The sequence below is a fragment of the Pteropus alecto genome, unplaced genomic scaffold, assembly GCF_000325575.1.
Source record: "Pteropus alecto unplaced genomic scaffold, ASM32557v1 scaffold7, whole genome shotgun sequence".
Lineage (NCBI taxonomy): Eukaryota > Metazoa > Chordata > Mammalia > Chiroptera > Pteropodidae > Pteropus > Pteropus alecto.
The window spans coordinates 30,699,669-30,717,739 of NW_006494614.1; the positions used below are offsets into that span (position 1 = coordinate 30,699,669).

The 18,071-nt window shown below is 37.6% G+C and overlaps 1 long non-coding RNA gene across 1 annotated transcript in view; it reads right to left on the minus strand.

Moving 5' to 3' along the window:
- The window catches only part of LOC112474573, a 48,980-nt gene extending 38,159 nt beyond the window's left edge, over positions 1-10,821 (minus strand). The window contains exon 1 of the long non-coding RNA XR_003044412.1: positions 10,751-10,821. This is a non-coding gene — a long non-coding RNA (uncharacterized LOC112474573). The remainder of the gene's footprint in view (positions 1-10,750) is intronic.
- Between the last annotated feature and the right edge of the window lie 7,250 nt (positions 10,822-18,071).

Sequence of the window (18,071 nt, forward strand, 5' to 3'; positions counted from 1 at the left end):
TTACTTTATGGATGAGGATGGTGAGGGTGCTTTGACATCTCCCTTTCCTTTAACCCTCCCATCAACTGGTCCCCAAATTCTGACAATTTTACTTTCTAAATATTTCTCTAATTTATTTCATTTTCCCTAAAAAAAATCCCATTGTATATTCATGGCTTCACCAGGTTTAATGTGGAAAACTGGTTTTCCCATCTTCTTTTCATTCCCTTTGAAATTCATCTTTCACACAACCTCCAAAATCAGTTATTTAAAAAGCAAATCTTAAAAAGTTATTTAGTATTATTAGTAATTAAGGAGTTTCAAATAAAAAAACCGCAAGATACTATCTTATACCCACTAGACTACCTATAATACGCACACATGCACACACATGCATATACCAACAAAAAAAGAAAATAACAAGTGTTGGCGAGGGTGTGAAGAGGCTGGAATACTCATACATTGTTGATGGAAATGTAAAATAGTGAAACTGCTGGTGAAATGGTGAAACAGGTTGGTGATTTCTTAAAAAGTTAAATGTAGAGTTATCATATGACCCAGCAATTCTGCTCTTAAGTATATACTGAAAAGAGATGAAAACAGGCACTCAAAGCAAACACTTGTACACAAATGTTCAGAGCAGCACTATTCACATTACCTAAAAGTGGAAACAACTTGTTCATCAAAGGATGAATGGATAGACAAAAAGTGGCATATTCATACAATGGAATATTATTCGGCCATAAAAAAGTGTGAAGTGCTGATAGAGGCTGTAGCATGAATGAACCTGGGAAATAGTATGGTAAGTGAAAGAAGCCAAATACCAAAGGTCGAATATTTTATGATTCTATTTATATGAAATTTCTAGAATAGGTAAACTTATAGAGACAAAAAAGTAGATGGTGGTTGCCAGGAACTAGGGCAAAGGGCAGTTAGAGACTGCTTGTTGGATACAGGATTTTCTTGTAAGGTAATTAAATGTTTTGGAGCTCAATATAGATGGTGATTATACAACATTACAAATGTACTAAATGCCACTGGATTGTACACTTTAAAACAATTATTTTATGTTATATAAGTTTCATCTCAATTGAAAAAAAACCTTAAAAATCTTAGATGAGGGAGGCAGAAAAGGAGGCCATAGCGATGCAGTTTGAGAGGGACTCACCTTACTTTTGCTAGCTTTGAACATTGAGGAAGAGGGTCATGAGCTAAAGAAGCTGGGAAAGGCAAGGAAATGAATTCTCCTCTAGAGTCCCCAGAAAAAACCTCATCCCTGCCAACACCTTGGTTTTAGAGCAGTGTGGCCTGTGTCAGACTTCTGACCTATAGAACTGTAAGATAATAACCTTAGTAGTGTTAAGCTACTAAAAAAAAAAAAAGAAAAAAAGAAAAAAAAAGGAGATCTTAGCACATAACCCCTTCTCCCAAAGCTGCTCCAAGATACTTTATTGCTATTAGGAGACAATAAAATCTCTTAACCATGGAAGGCAAGCACCACTGGGATTTGATTCCTACCAGCCTTTCCAGGAGCCTCGTGTATCACTCCTATTGCTGGTGCTGCCCCCTCTGTGCTGCCCTTCCAGCGCCCTTGGCCAGGGTATCATCTACTCCTATAAGACTCAACTAGGACCACTCCCCTCCAAGCCATGTTAAATTCCCTTCCTTGATGTTCCCATAGAATCTTGGACGTGTTTCTATCCTTGTAATTGCATTCTTTGACTTGTGTGCTGATTACATGCAACTTGACATCAAGGCATAGTTGTAAGCCCCAAACATAGTATAAGCTTCCCTAAATTCCTATAGACAGCGGTGCTTATAAAAGTTTGTTGAATGCATAAACGGACAAAACTTAGACTAGGGAGGTGAAGTGGCTTGTAGGGAATAGCAACAGAGCTGGGAGTGAGCCTTCTTCCCAGGTTGGTGCTGTTATGAGCTGCCTGATAATGAAATATCTGTAATTGTATCAGATATTTCATTTCAGTATCTGTTGTTTGGGGACCAGGATAATTTAGAAAAATGTTATTTTTTCTCTCTATTTTCCCTTTCCCATTTCCACAAGTGTAACCAAGACCATTGATGCTCTTTTGGCTTAGAGGAAGTTTTTGTTATTAGGCCGGAAGCAGAAGTTTTCAGTGAGATATTTCCCTTCCTGGCTTTTGTTTTTCTAAAGCCCCAACTTTGACAAGTTTATGCTAAGCTCTTTTAAGGACAATCAGAGGAGGAGAGATTTATTTCCTTAGATCAAATAAAAAGGTCAAAGAAGAAAGGCAGATGTGAATGGTAGTTGTACCTTAGGCACTGTACCCCAGTCACTGTGCAGAAGCAAAGAGAGGCCTGTTCAATGAAGCACGGTGGGCTCATCAGTGAGGATCTCAGGGGCACCAGGGAGAAACTGACCACTAAGGGCATCTTTCCTCCAATTTTCATGCACTACCTTGCCTTTTGGGCTCTGGTATGCCTGCATGCTGAGAAGGGGCTTTGGAGGGATGGATGCCCCAGAAATTAACAGGAAAGGGGCTAGGAGTTATATTTACTCTAAGGTATTTTAAAATGGCTATTCTCAACTCTTTGAATTTGTGGACTAAGATGCATAGTCACTTAAATATGGATAAATAGAAAATAGCATCAAGCTATGGGGAGGTGGATCCGCTTTCCCTCTAATATCTCTTCTGACAACTTGCTTCGATGTCTGAAGTTATCTCATCTTAGCTTTTTGAAAATTATTGTTGTCATAAAGTCACTGAAGAAGGTAACCATATGCTGGAAGGACTATTAAACAGGAAGCCAGAGAAGTGGTCCATTTCCCAAGAGCATGGGGCCAGATCATCAAGAAAGTGGTTTGCCTTGGATGTTACCCACAGGATGGTGCCTCTTAGGCTCCCTTTCTCTGCCTAGCTCCAGAATAAGCTCAAGGTTGTCAGGCTTGTTCTGCCCTTATCAAAATCTGTGGGAGGAACCTGGACAAGTTTCAGGAGACCCATTCTCCTTTTGGTACCTGGGTTAGGAGAGGAGAGAGAAATGAATATGACATCAAGTTATTACCAGACGTTGACACTGTAGCATGGAGTAGTTTATCAGATTATCCAGTTACCTTAGAGAACAGGGCTCCAAGGGAACAGTAGTCAGAAGGGAGAGGTTTGGACTAATTAAGAGGAAGAGGAAGTTGCTGTAAAGGTTAGAACGGTGGGTACTGTTGAGACAGGGCTGTAGGACAGTGTGGGGAAATGTGTGGCTGAACACAGGCTATTCAAAACCAACATGGAAGCACCAGGCCCCTTGAGTCAAGGAGAGGCAATGCCTTAGCTTGGGTCGCCATAACAAAATAATACAGACTGGGTGATTTAAACAACGGACATTTATAGTCTCACAGTTCTGGAGGCTGGAAGTCTGAGATCAGTACACCAGCATGGTAAAGTTTTGTATGATCACATGGCTTTTTCTTGGTGCATGCGTGTGGAGGGAGAACAGGAGGGCAAGAGCGTATGTGAGAGAGTGAGAGCAAGCCAAGTCTTTCTCTTCTTGTAAGTCCATCAGTCCTATTGGATTAGGGCCCCACTTTTATGACCTTATTTAACTTGAATTACCTCCTAAAAGCTTTATTTTCACATTCAGTCCCATTGGGGGTTAGGGCTTCAATATATGAATTTGGGAGGGGGGTATACAATTCAGTCTATTGCAGGCAGAAGGAGAAAGAGGGTGTGCGGGGGGCGAAGAGCAGAGAACCTATTTCCCAACTTCACCTTTGGCAATACCTGCTTCTTCATAACGCTGCCTTCTTTAAGAATAACAGCCAAAAAATCCACTTGATTTTCCTATAGAATCATGGGAATGGGGAGACAATAAAATGCTTTTGTTTCATATGAAAGATGAGTATTTTGGAATAACCAATGATGAATTAGAAAGGAGTACTTGAGTATTTCAAATGTAACTTGAGGGTACTAAAATTCACAAATATGGGATTAATCACTAACATACTGAAAATTCAATGGAACTATTGTGCAGATCATATATAATAAAGCTCGCCAGCTCTGACAGATGTGGTCTGCTTACCGCCCTAATGGTGTGGTAAATTTGACTGCTTGCCAAATCAGATGCTGTTGTTAGTGTCCTTTTTACATTTCCGTATCCATGACATCAGGAATAATTTACATGTAGGTCACAGATTCATTCATATCTGTCAAATTCCTGGCACAGAGAACTATGGGGAAGGGAAGCTTTTGTATGGTGTCATTGTAAAGGTGTTGCTATCAGAGTCTGAAAACCAGCCATCACCTGAGATTTGACAAGGCGAAGTGCTGGAAGTGTGAGTTCCAATTTGGAGTCAGTTCGTCACTTTCAGCTTTCTTAAAATACAACTTGTGGACTCTCTTAGCTGACAATTGACAAAATACTTTTCACCTTGCTGGAAGGTAGTTCTTCATTTGTTTGGGGTTGATTTCAGTCAAAATTGATTAAAGGGAAAGTTTTATTATGATCATCAAAGCAACTTTTGTAACGTATGTTGGGTGAAGGTTAATGTAACACCAAAAATATTACTATCTTCCTACTGTAAAAATAGAAGTGGAAGTTTTCATGAATCTCTTTGTCACTGAGGCCATGGGCTCTTGCTATCCCCAAATAAATATTTCAGTGATAAAGTGAAACAGTACTTCTGGCAGTCTAATTGCTTCTTTTCAAAGTAATAGTCATATAATCCCTTTTCTTCTCTATCATGTGGGCTTTAGTTGAGTAGATAGAGAGGTAGCTTGTTTCTGCTTAGGCAAAGGTCCACAAACCAGATGGCGGGTGATACCTGGATTCAGGTGTTTATTCCACTTGTTCAATTTTTCTCCTTTCTAACTAAATTACAGTAGCCGGAGGTATACAGTAAATATAACTTCATAAACTGGATCACATAAAAATGACAACTATATGTATTCTTGCCAAAAATATAAGTGAAATTAAAAGACAAATGACAAGCTAGACACAATAATTGCAACTTATATCCCAACCAAGAGCTAATTTCCCAAACAATTGTCTTTATTTGCAGTAGTTAATGTTCTATAAAGTCACTTCAAACCTCGAATTAGCAAATACCAAACCTTCACTCCTAGAGAAAATATAAGGTAGTTTCTTGCAAGACTTTAATCACAACATTTTTGTTGACCAGTTAATTCATAACCTCATTTTATGTGTGTTTCTGTTGAAAGACATCTTATTTGATATGCTCACAGCCCGCAGCACCATCACTCATATCTTAACAAAGCTTAAATACACACACATATTTTCTCCATAAGGCACATCGCAGCCTCCTTGTTTTTAGAAACACTAGATAGCACTTCAACGCCACACTTGGGGAGCCATTTTAAATAGTCAAATCACCAATAAAAAGCACAAGTGTGAAAATGCGGCACTAAGTAGACCATAAAAAGAACTCTTATTTACAGTGTAGGAGCTGAAACAAGAAGCAGAGCCTGGCCTTGTTTGATATCTTAGCTGGGAAAGTGTGTGTTGAGTGACTCAATTTTTTTCTTCTCTGTGCATATCTGTGAGGGACATGAAATTGCTGTGAGTATTTATCCAAGGATTACAGATACATTTTAGCAAGTAGAATTCATGAATTTAGCAAAGTAGAATTCATGAATTTAGCAAACATAGAATTCGTGAATAATGAGCATCTAATGTATATATAAAAGTTTGTAAAAATCAATAAGAAAAAGACCAACTGCCGAGTAGAAAAAAATGGGCAAAGGCAATGAATAGACAGATCTCAGAATGGGAAACACAAATGACTCTTAAATATATGAAAGATGTCCGATCTCCTGCATATTAAGACAAATGCAAATTAAATTAAAATTACTTTAAGATGTCATTTAAAAACCTATAAGATTAATGAAGATAGAAAATTTTGTTAAAATATCATTTTGGAGAGGTCATGAAGAAATAGGCACTTAAGTATTTTGCCTCTAGGAGTATAAAATGATACAATATTAAATACTAAATTACATGCCCTTTCACCTAGCTATTTCATTTCCAGAAATTCATTCTGTAGATATATTTGCGTCCACGTAAAATGACATACTTACGTTATTAACTGCAGCATTGTTTATAAAGGCAAAATTCTTTATAACAATCTAAATATCTACAATAACTGGTTAAAGGAATGATAATACATCAAGAGTATAAAATATTCAGCTTTATAAAAAAATGAGAAAGCTTTCTGAGGCATATTGAATTTACCACTGCGAGCACGTTTATGATCTAAATGGCATACAAAATTTAGCATTCTTCCAACTTCCAGTTTATTTTATTCTAGTCAAAGTTGTATACATGATCACATCTGTATACTTGAGGGTACTGACGCACTCTTTTACCTATCCCTTCCTCCTCTAAACTTGCAGTTTTAACTTTTATGAATATAAATTTCTGCGTAGAAGAGCAGTGAGAGGAGAAGGTGGGAGACCGATGAGTCCACATTATTTTGCCTTAGCCTACTTATTTATACATTATCTATATTCACCTATGCCTTATTTATATTTAATTCCTTCTTCCTGCTAGTGGACACCACATACTCTTCCCATGGGTTTTTAATTATAAAAAATTCAGGTCGTGTATCATCACTCTTTTGTAAGTTTTGTATAATGAGTAGTATCCTCTTAAAGTGTACAATTTGAAGAATTTTGACAAATATGTATACTCATGAATCCACCACTATAGTCCAGATGCAGAATAATTCCATCATACCCAAAGTTTTCCTTTCTATTTCTTCATCTGATCCCTGACTGCAGCAACAAATGAAATATGTGTTTCATCACTATAGATTAGTTTGCAATATCTAAGATTTTATATCAATAGAATCATACACTATAGACTCTTGTTTCTGGCTACTTTCACTCATCGTAATGTTTTGATTTGCAATGTTGTTGAGTACATCAGTAGTTGATTTCTTTTTATTGTAGACTACTACTTCATTATATGGTTATATAACATTTTGTTTATCCATTCAGCTCTTAATGAATGTTTATGTTTTCTAAACACTATTTTGATGTTTTTTCACCAAATCTTGTTCTTAGTACCACCTGCTAATTGTTTCATGTCCTTAAACCTAAATTTGATTTATCTTTTGTCATTTACTATGTTACTTGGATATATAGCTTTTCTATACACTATAAGAAAACAAAAAAAAAAGATTAAAAGTATACAAAGGACATTTATATTTAAGTGAGATTACTTAGGAATTTTTAAAAATTTGAGTTCTTAATTATTTCTCTCCCAAAGGAAATTGCTTCTAATTAAGAATGTATAATCTTTTCCTCTAGAGGTCAATTTTATCTCTGGGCCATTTTGTCACCTTGATGGCAGCAATGATAAAGATTTCTGTAGAAATGCATGGTGACATATACGTAGACCAGAAGTCCTCTGACAAAGCACTTCCTTGATTCAAAGAAACAGTACATAACATTTATAGGTATTTGAGTTATAAAGTTGATAAATGAAATGTTGGGTTTTCTGTTACTCATTTGAAAAATTTCAGTTCTTTGAGACTTTCAAAGTGACAATCATCTCTTTTCATCCTGTCGTTTCCTGAACAGCCTCATAATTTTCCTAGTTTTATTAACTACGTACATGTGAATAATTCCTAAGCCTCCATCTCCAAAGTGACTCTTCCACCCCCATGCACATATTTGACATTTCTGCTTGGATGGAATATAGAAACACGTCTGAACTGAATACAACACATCTACTCTCCTCATTCCCATTCTCTTTGCTTTCTTTCTGCCTTTGAATTTTTCCATTTGCTCCTCTGACCCACCCACCCCAAGCTACATGTGATCAGTCGTTAAGTCTTTCAAAGAATGTTTTGATTTTGCATCAGTCATGGTTTTGGTAGGAAACTGATGGAATGCTCAAATGACGTGACTTAGGGGTGTAAAAACCACTGTGTAAAGGGACTATTTACAAAGTATGAGCATGGTTTAGGGAGCCAACAAGGGATGGAGCAGCGCTGGGGCTAGACTAGCAGAGAGTACCTTCTACTCTAGTCCTGAAAGGGCACCGGGCAGGGGTCCTGAGCAGAACCTGGAGAGAATGGCTGTATGGAGAAGAATGTCTGATTGGAGCTGTGATCTCACAGGGAGGGAAGCAAGGAAGTAAAGTCTCAGACCTCACTTTCCTCCTATTCTTTTGTCTTCCACTGGTGCCTCCTACTGGCTGAACCCAACTGGAGGCAAGCGGACAGACAGCTGATTCATGCAGTCCATACAGCTCAGACTTCTCGGTCAGTGAACAACATGGAGAATCATGGAGAACAGATCTGGAGAGCTAATTAGAAAATATCCAGCAATGCTCCTTCTGCTGGGACTCAGCATACAGCTGTTACTATTTATATTAGGGTTTTGCTGACCTTGATGCAATTTGTACATGTTCTCTTTCTCATTCTCTAACATTCTTTCTATCCTATTCCCTTTGGCTCTGGGTTTCTCCCACTTTTCTCTAAACTGGCTTTTTGCCTCTGGTGAGATCCATACTTCCCAAGAGTTCTGGCAACATGTAAGACTCGGCATGTGGTGGGGTCCTGCTCTCTGGGGCATGGTGACACTATGTGATGATTGAAGCTCTTTATTTCCCTCAGCAAAGATTAGTTTTCTGACAAACTTCCCCTAAGAGGAATCGTCTTTCCACAATACTGAGGAATCTCACAATGTTCTAGGTGACCAGCAATGGGTAGATAATTAGATGAGGGTGGGTGGGTATTTTGTTTAGAAGCAGTGGTTTTCGAATAATGTCTAGACATTACTGAAAATATTTTCTACAAACTTTCCAAGGTTTGGAGACAAGAAAACATAATATATCTTATTTTGAGAAATTCCACATACAAGATCCCTTCTAATCATTGTATTTCTTGGTTTCTTCCATTTAAGCTATCCTATTTTGTCCTTCTGAGGACGTAGAACTAGCAAACAAGATTTATTCTTTCAATTCTTTGCAGTTTGGTATTGGTGAGTTTTAAAAGACTAGTGAGTAATTAGGGGAAATTCTGTATAAAAGTAAAATGTTTATCACAGACAGCTCTTTGCTTTGGAAATGTCTCCTCCTCCATTCTATGAAATTGTCTTTCATATGCTCTACTGTTCTTGGCCATACAAATGGACATTTCACAAAGGTTGGGCCAATCATAAAGTCTCATGCCTCTAGCAACATGACTGGGGTAGAAGTTGGCATATATCCCCACCCACCCCACACACAAAGATCAATAAGAATTTTTGCCAGGATTGACATCCACTCTTAACAGACAGAAGTTCCTTTTTATCCGGGGTTGTTAAGCTGGGACACTATGACTTTGGGGCAGCTGTTTGCAGTCAATTTCTTATTTGCAAGTAATAGAAAATCACTCTGGATGATTTAAGCAAAGAAATTATGAAAAGGTTACTGCGTAGCAGAAGGAATCCCTGGGATGGCCAGAGAATCAGTTACTATTTTTAACAACCGGGAATATGGCCCCAAATTATGCCCCAGGACAGGGCCAGGAAGGACACTATTACCACTGTGGCTGGGCATGAAGCCCTCCAAGTGACAGAGCTGACACTGTGAGAACAAGAACCTGACACCACCACAGTACTGCTGCTGTCACCCCTAGCACAGGAACGTGAGCTTGTCACGGAGAGGGCCTTGACATTCTGCCTTTTTTTCTCTTTTCTCTTTTTTTACTTTATCTGTGTCTAGCTCCAAATTTAGGACGGCTGTGTTTGGTTGGTGTTGTCTGGGTTACATGCCTGAGTCCCAGCTGCATAGGAGTTTGGGAAATCAAGCATCTGACATTTCCCTCTTCTGTAATGGGACGGCACGTGCCCCACGAAAACTTATGAGGTGGGAAATTCCCAAACAGAGAGAGGAGCTCCAGATGCTACGGAACAAAAGAATGGCCAATACTGTTACAACAGCTACTTTCTCTAGTCGTGGGAGAACTGGTCTGCAGAATTAAGCCAAGGTAGAGAAGGAAGAAAAGCCAAGAAATGGAGAGACAGACGAAACCCAGATGATATTATTGAAGCCTCTGAATCTAGATGTGCCTGAGCCTTTTTTGAAAACTCTGGCCTATTTATTTAAGCTGATAAATTCCCCTGTTGGCTTAAGTTACCAACTCCTTTTTGAGTTGAGCATCTGTCACTTGTAAACAAGAGACTCCTGCCTTATATGGTGCTACTTTCATTATTAGTGTTGAAATTATATTCTTGCTTCTTTATTGGGACATTTTTACTGAGTTTCCTCTGCCAGTACTTTCTGAATACTCTTGATGTGTTGGCACAAGGACAAGCCTGGGTGAGGAGGGAGAGAACCGTCATGCCTGTCAGCCAGCCTTATAGGCTGGGCCTTATCCTGTATACATGTTCCCTCAGATAAAATTCTCTAGCTTTTCTCTAATTTTTCTCCTGTCTCCTGTATTTTAAAGAATATTGTTCTCAGCTGAAGAGACTATTAGAGCCAGCTCTATGTCCAATTGTAGGGTCAAGATGTCCTCTTTGTCTCTAAAATTCGTAGATTTGTACAGGGATCTATTTGTAAGCACAGGATCAAGGGTCGACTCCTTCCCCTTCGAGAATTGGCATGTCTGGGGTCCCATGGAATTAGTTTTCTGGTGTGGGACACTTCCTGAGGATTCATCCTCTGGAGAAATTAATACCTTGGAGTTGTCCCCTCAATCCCCCAGGGCACAATACTTGTTGTCTTGTCCCCTTCACTCTCCGGCCTCCCTATTTCATGGGTTTACCCTGTTCACAAGTGAACTCACCCCAGCTCCGCCAAGCAGGGACCTAGGGATGGGTGCTGGACACTCCTTCCTGTTGGTCTGATGTCTTCCCTTCTCTTATGACCCAGAGGACTGGAGCCTTCGGGGCTTTAGCCCAGGAGAGAAAAGTAAGAGGTCAGGAATTTAAAGACTGAAGGTGGGGATCTGTAATGTGTTCTTGGCATCCAAAAAGTTACTCATTCCTCCTGGATGGCTGAGACACTCCTGTGGGGTGTGTGGTTCTCTCACTTGATCTCACTGGGAGGCTGGACTGTAGATTCTGCACGTCTCTGGCACTTTTTGGGTTTGTGAGAACTGGCCCAGGGACTGTTCTTTCCTAGGAAATCGTGATAAATTCCAGACCGCCAAGAGCTGGTAAACGGGCGGATGAGGAAAGGATGATCAGGGTGGATGGGTAAACCTAGGTTGGAGCTGACCTCTCTTCACCTAGTAAACCCCTATGTGAGTGAGACCCCCGACCCCTGGCCTGCCTGTGAACTGCATCAGCAGGATGCAGTAGATGGACTGCAATGCTTTGTCATTCAGCCGAGCTGAAGCCAAACAACCCTTAAGATATCCTTTATCTTACCCCATCTCAGTGTACACATTTAGACTCTAAATCCTTTTTCTGCATTAGAATTTGCAATAAAGCTACTGAGTAAATAGCAGTTGTTAAAGAACTGAGTGGTGATATATTTTTAACTTTTCAAACATGGGTGGTATTTAACTTCTCTTCAAGATTCCAGACTCTGGAATATATCACACCCGTTGGCTAGATTTCCTTTAAACCTGAAGGTTTTCAGCAGACATGAGTAACTGGTGAGCAGAGGTTGTGGTCAGCATGTGGTGTAGATACTAGAAGAAGTGAAAGCAGGTTTTTAAAATGACCCTTCAATTCTTTAAGGCATTTCCTCTTCCCATAAAAAATTATATATTAAGCTGATTAGGAATATGTAAATAAGCCGCCTCCTTCCTCTTATTTTCATCTCTTGCTCTGTGAAATCTGTTCTTTCTCTGGAAATGGAAGGAACTGATGTAATTGTTCTGTGGGGAAGACAATGAAGAACTATGGGATCCTTGCCAACTGCATTTCCTGCCAGGGCTGCTCCTTCACTCAGTTTAATTATGAGCGATTGTTTGGGCTGTGATGTGAAGAAATATTAGAGAATGGAAAAAAAAAAAGAGGAACAGAGCTCAGAATATTCTGCCGCAACTGATTCATGTTTTGGCAAGAACTCTTAACTAGATTTTATGCTTTAGCCTTGTGATGGTATCATAGGGAGCAACCTTGCCATATAAGCACATAAAGCCCAATTCCACGGTTTATTTTGAAAAGGGCCAAGTGGAAGCATTTGAAAAATGCAGGAATAACATCAGCCATCGGGTAAAGTTCTGTGTTAATCATGTGCAGTGCCCGCATCGAGGGACCGAAGTTATTTTGAATTGGATGTTAGCACCCCCTATATTTAGCTGGTGTGTCGAATTTTACTGCTAGTTTTCATATATTTGACAAATCTCACATTTTACTGAAAGGCTCTGATCACTTTTCACTGTATGTGCTCAGGGAGGGACATAAAGCCAGAAGGAGTTGAATCCTGTGAGGAAGGCTGGGACCAGAGACTTTTTTTTAAAGATTTGGGTCTGAATCAGGAAACCCTGGAGCAGAAGTGGCCTCAAGTGGCTGCTGCTGGGAGAGTGAATGGAGGCAAGAAAGTCTGATAATCAGACTCTGCGAGGGGCATTTGTTTGTTTGTTTGTTTGTTTCTTTTTTTTTTCATAAGGTATAAGATAAACACAGAAAAACATAAAAAAATTTAAAATAGCCTTGTATCCCACCACCTGGAGATAACTCCTGTAAGCCTTCAAGTCTTTTTCTATGAATAAACTTACATATGAGCACATATTTTTGAATAATTACAAATATCAACATAAACTGTGTTGTACTATACTTTTTTAATTAAAATATATCACGAGCATTTCTCTTGCTTTTAATTAGGAGGAAACAAGTTTTAATGGCTGTGATTACATTGTGGTGGTTTAATTTGTATTTATTTGAATATCACTGAAGTTGAGCAAATTTTTTTTTTCATATTTATGGCCATTTGTAAAATTCTTTGTTGGTGAATTTCCTATTCCTGTCCTTCGAACATACTTCTACTGGGTGGGGAACATTAAATTAATCCTAATTGATATAAAAGTTCTCTTTCTATTAAACTTATTGACTCCTTTTATTATTCATTGCAAAAAGATTTTACAGTCGTTTGCCTTCTATTTTGTTCAAGATATTTTTTAATAGGAAGATTTATATTTTTAATATTTTTTTAATAGGAAGATTTACATTTTTATAGAGTCATATACATCAGTTTTTTTTCTTTATGTTTTCTTTTGCTGTTTTATGCTAAGAAAAGTCTCTGGGCTCCAAGATCAGATACTTTTCACCCATGTTTTTTTTTTTCAGTTCTTTCATGGACACAGTTTTACATTTAACTTCCTCTTGCATCTAGCATTCCTTTTGCCGTGTGATTTGCAAGATGGTTTTTGATTGTCCATGGTTTTTTCAAGTATTCTTTTCTGTTTTGAATTGATTTTTGTCTATTCTCATACCATTACCACAGTGATTAAATTATTATAACTTTATAACATGCCTTTATATCTGAGAGTAAGACTCCCTCTTTTTTTTACTATTGCTGCAGAATTTGCTCAGCTATTTGTGCCAGTTTAGTTTTTTCATAAATTTTAGAATCATTTTGTCAAATTGCCTGTGGGAAATTTTTCCCTTCAGGAACATAATGTTTTTCCGTTTATGTAAATAGTCTTTTATATTCTTCCTTGATATTTTGTAATTTTACTCACATGAGTCTTAACACAGATAGTCTGTTGGGGAAAAAAAGCTTAATTTAGTGTTTAAAAGAATGAGCACTTTGGACGAAAATTTAAAAAAAATCTTATCCTGTTTGGCACTATATGCACTGATATTCTGAGCACTTATAGAATAGAGAAGAATTCTTTCTAATAGCTGGGTAATACCAAATCAGGAATTTTAAAAGATTTTTCTTTTTATGAAATATAGCAAACAAGATCAGATATTTAAAGCTCTCTATAACTTAATATATGTTCACTGGAAAACTTCCAAAAGCTTTCACCTTATGATTTTGCATATCCAATCAGAAAGTGAAAACAATCATTAAGCAATCAATGATTAAAATTATTTTTTTACTTAATCGAATGTTTTAAGTAAAGGGTCTATTGGCTTTAGATAATAAAGATGGCGAAAACAATACTTTCTTGATATTCAGCTTATAGTAGATATTCTGGATTTAAGTCTCGTACTTATTTGCATTGACTTCTAAGCAATGCGTACTCAACCTAGTTCATTTTCAAAGGTGGAAGAAAATATTGTACTGCCCATTTTATAGATAGAGTCCATCTCAGAAATTATGTTGACATTTTTCCCACTAAAATAATCACAGTTAAATGAAGTAAATGATATACTAGCTCATATTCGAAGACTGTTATAGAAGATTAAAAATTAGAGACCATTGGGAATTTTTCCTCCTCAGCACTGTTGAGAATATGAACAGGAAATGCCCCAAGTGACACTCGCTGACAGCGAATTAATGGTAGGAAGTGACCTTGAAGCTAGGCTCCCAAGAAATATAAACAAACTTTCACTAGCAGCTGAAGGCAGATAATTCTGAAACAACGGAAAGTGTAAATGAATTTTAATGGGAGTGAGAAAAAGATAATGTGAAGGGAAGACCTGGCTCCAGCTTTGACCAAATGGAATTTTAATCAACTAACAAAGTTGTTGCTGCCCTGCGTGTCCATTTCTTTACTTGACCAAGCTTTCCCTTCATCTACAGAAAAATAAACCATTTAAAATTTAGTTTTTTCCACTTCAATAAGTCAAGTTGTATATTTTATCATCCACCTAAAACTACTTTATAAAAGGCCATTTATGTCTTCTTGATTAATCCACATACCTAAAGAACGTAACTTTAAAGTCTATAGATGCAGACACTTAAAATTTTATTTTTGTCTAGTTCATGAATCATAACTTATATAAATCAATAGATGATGGAATAACTTAAAAGGGTAAGGTTCTTCTAGAATTATTTATCTAATTTTTAGCATCATTTATAAAATATGAAATTATAAATATATTGCAAGTACCACCCCAGCCCCACCTTGTTCAGTCAAAGGAGAGATTATTGATCAATTCATGATTAGAATGTTGAGATTAACACAAATTCAAAATACCTAATTTCATTGTATAGTTTTTTAACTAAAGCAATTGTACTCAAATGCTTATGGATATTTATGATGTATCTTTAAGAATTATTTCACTTCCAAATAATAGAAGACTCTGGGTGAAAAGAGTTAAACAGTGAGAGTATTTATCATTTCATATAACAAAAAGTGGTAGATGCTCCAGAACAGGTTAATTCATTGGCTTACTCATCTAGATTCTTTTTCTCTGCTCTGCCATTTTCAGGGTATTATAAATGATTGGTCATCTCCCCTCATTGTCTCAAAGCATTATTTCTAGACACAAAATTATCCTGTAGAAGAATGTGACTGTTTTCATTTATTCTTGTCTTTTCAGAGGGAGGATATTTTTTTCTAGAAATCCCCAGAAATCTTCCCCTCACATTTCATTGGCCAGATCTGAGTCATGTGCCCACTCCTAGATTAATCACTGGCAAGGGAAATAAAATGACCACTGTGGGTTTAGACTAATCAGGCTCCATGAGTCACATGGATAGTGATGAACAAGGAAACCAAATTGGGATTCTACCAGCAAGAAAGAAGAATTTTGTTGAATAAACAACCAGCATTAGAGGGTAATTTCCCACACATCATATATGTAGAATAATCAGTGAATAATGACATTTTAATCAGTTCCAAATTTTTAAATATTGATTTCAAGTAAAAGAGAAATGCTACTAAATTGATAAGTTTCTGAAATGCCATTAGTTGCATTTATTTGTAAGATTATGGACACCTTATGAATTTTTGAAATTTTAGACTTGTAGTCTAGGTGTAACTTTGAGGAGATTACATTTTTTGATAAGTAAATTAAGGTAAAGTGTCTACAGGTATATTTTTAATAGTACAAAGAACATCCTAAAACTTTATAAGTTGCCATTAGTCTTTCATGGTTGACCAGTTCTCTCTCTAAACACACATTAACCCAGTGGGAATAAACCCTCTTACAGTTATTGCTTCATCAGTTACTAAAATCACTGTACTCTTTTTCTTGCCATGAAACAATTTTCCACTTGTGGTACTGTGGGAACACTCATCTGGAAGAAACCTGCATTTGTCCTTCTGAGAGATGTTGGCGTAGAGTTCAAACCAAGTCCCATCAACCTAATTTCTCCTGCCACACGGTCTCAGGAGTGAAGAATTCTCCCTTTGTTTGCAACCTGACAGAGGGCAGAGCTCCTCAAGATATATTGCTTGCAAGAGAGAAATATGACTTTACATGAAATCCTCCTCTTGGTTAGTTGCTTTCTTGGCACTGCTTGGTTATACATTTGGATGTTGCTGCATTTTTTGAAAAAACATATGTCTTTTCAAATGGGAGCAGCCCATTCTCACTTCTGATACTTGGCTTCTGAGAATTGACATGTTCTCTGCCAGACACTCATCAGATTTTCCTGCTGTAAGAATTGACTGTCCATGCTAAAAGCCTGCCCTCATACATGTCCAGTGATCTCCACAATTTGCAGGGGGAGGTGTCATGGGAGGAATGCGAGCACTGCATAGGCTCAGCCTTTGCAAGGCTGTGCCGTAATTAAGGTTTTGTCTGTTAAGCCAGACTGTCTCACCTGTTAGTCCCTTTTGCACTTCCATGTTGTCTCCTGTTGCAGCTGTCTGCATCCTTTATTATCTCTTTACTTCTATCAAAATGTGATCTCAGAAAAGGAATCCAATAACCTCAGTAACATATAAGGGTAAATGCTATAAGGTTAGAGACCTTTGCATTAATCCTTCCCTTGAATTAATTTTCAAGTGAGAGAAATCTTTAAGTCAAAGGCTACATTTCTAATTGTGATATTTTTAGTCTTCAGTAAAAACTAGTAAGAAAGGTTTTCTTCTTTTCCTGTGTTCTTTTTTAGGGGTTGGAATTCTTCGGGGGGACTTTAAAAGCCTCCTATACATTGCAGTGGCTTCCTACTATAAGTGTGGAGGCTGTGCTGAAATGAAAACAGACTTGGAGAGAAATGATTTGTTACAGATGATGTAAAGGTTCAGAGTCAAATCCATCAGATCAATGAAACTGCTCAACAACAAACCAGCTCCCCACCCTCCCCCTCTGTGAGGCTTTGACGAATGAGAACTGTGAGAGCATTTTACCATCACATTGGAATTCATGGTCTTATAACCTTGAGTGGTCTTCTGGCCTTAGTGAACTAGACTATTGGGAATAAATTTGACTAAAGTAGTTATTTGAATAAACTAGACTATTAGGAATATCTTAGAAAGTTCTAAACACCATATTTCTGTCCTATCTGTAGCCAAAGAGGGAGGCATCTCCCATTTAATATATTAAAACATTCCAGGCAATAAAATACCAAAATCATTAAACCACGAGGGGGGAAAAAGATTCAAGAACCAAGAAGTTAAAGGGTAAGAGTAGTTTTATACCAGAAAATCATTTATATAAAACTATTCTTTGAAGTATAAAACTTAGCACTGCCCTTAGAATCAATGGACAGTTGAGATCTTATTATCTTCCTTGTCCATTCATTTGGAGAGGAAATAAACCCCTAGCCCTCAACTCAGGAATGAATGTATCGTGTAGCCTTTTATATGGGGAACACTGAACAACACAGAAAATAAGATGATTTATTACTGGTGAGTCATTTTGGTCAAGTGAAAATAGCTATTTAAAATTATTGGAGATTTGAGAATGTTGGGAAGAGGTTTGTGGTGAGCTGTAATTGGTTTTTCCTGATAAATTTGACTCTTGACCATTTAGGAGATTAAACAGTCTTAGATTTAATCCTGAGATTAAACAAGGTAACTCAATCTATTTTAAGAACCTCAAAAAGTATGTTTTCTGGAATCATTACCTATGATGCAAGGTTCTGGAGAGATAACATGAGCATCCCACATCCCCCCTTGTGGAAAAGATTTTACACAACCCCACAGGACTTTCAGAGCAGTCAATGCACCAGTGACTCAGAAACAAAAATGGCATCGAAATACTTTCTTGAAACTCATGCAGTCCCTCTTGTACAAACCTGAAAAGGTGCCTGATAATAGCTACGGTAAACGATTGTGCTCTCTGCATGAGAGTGCAGATGGCTTGAAT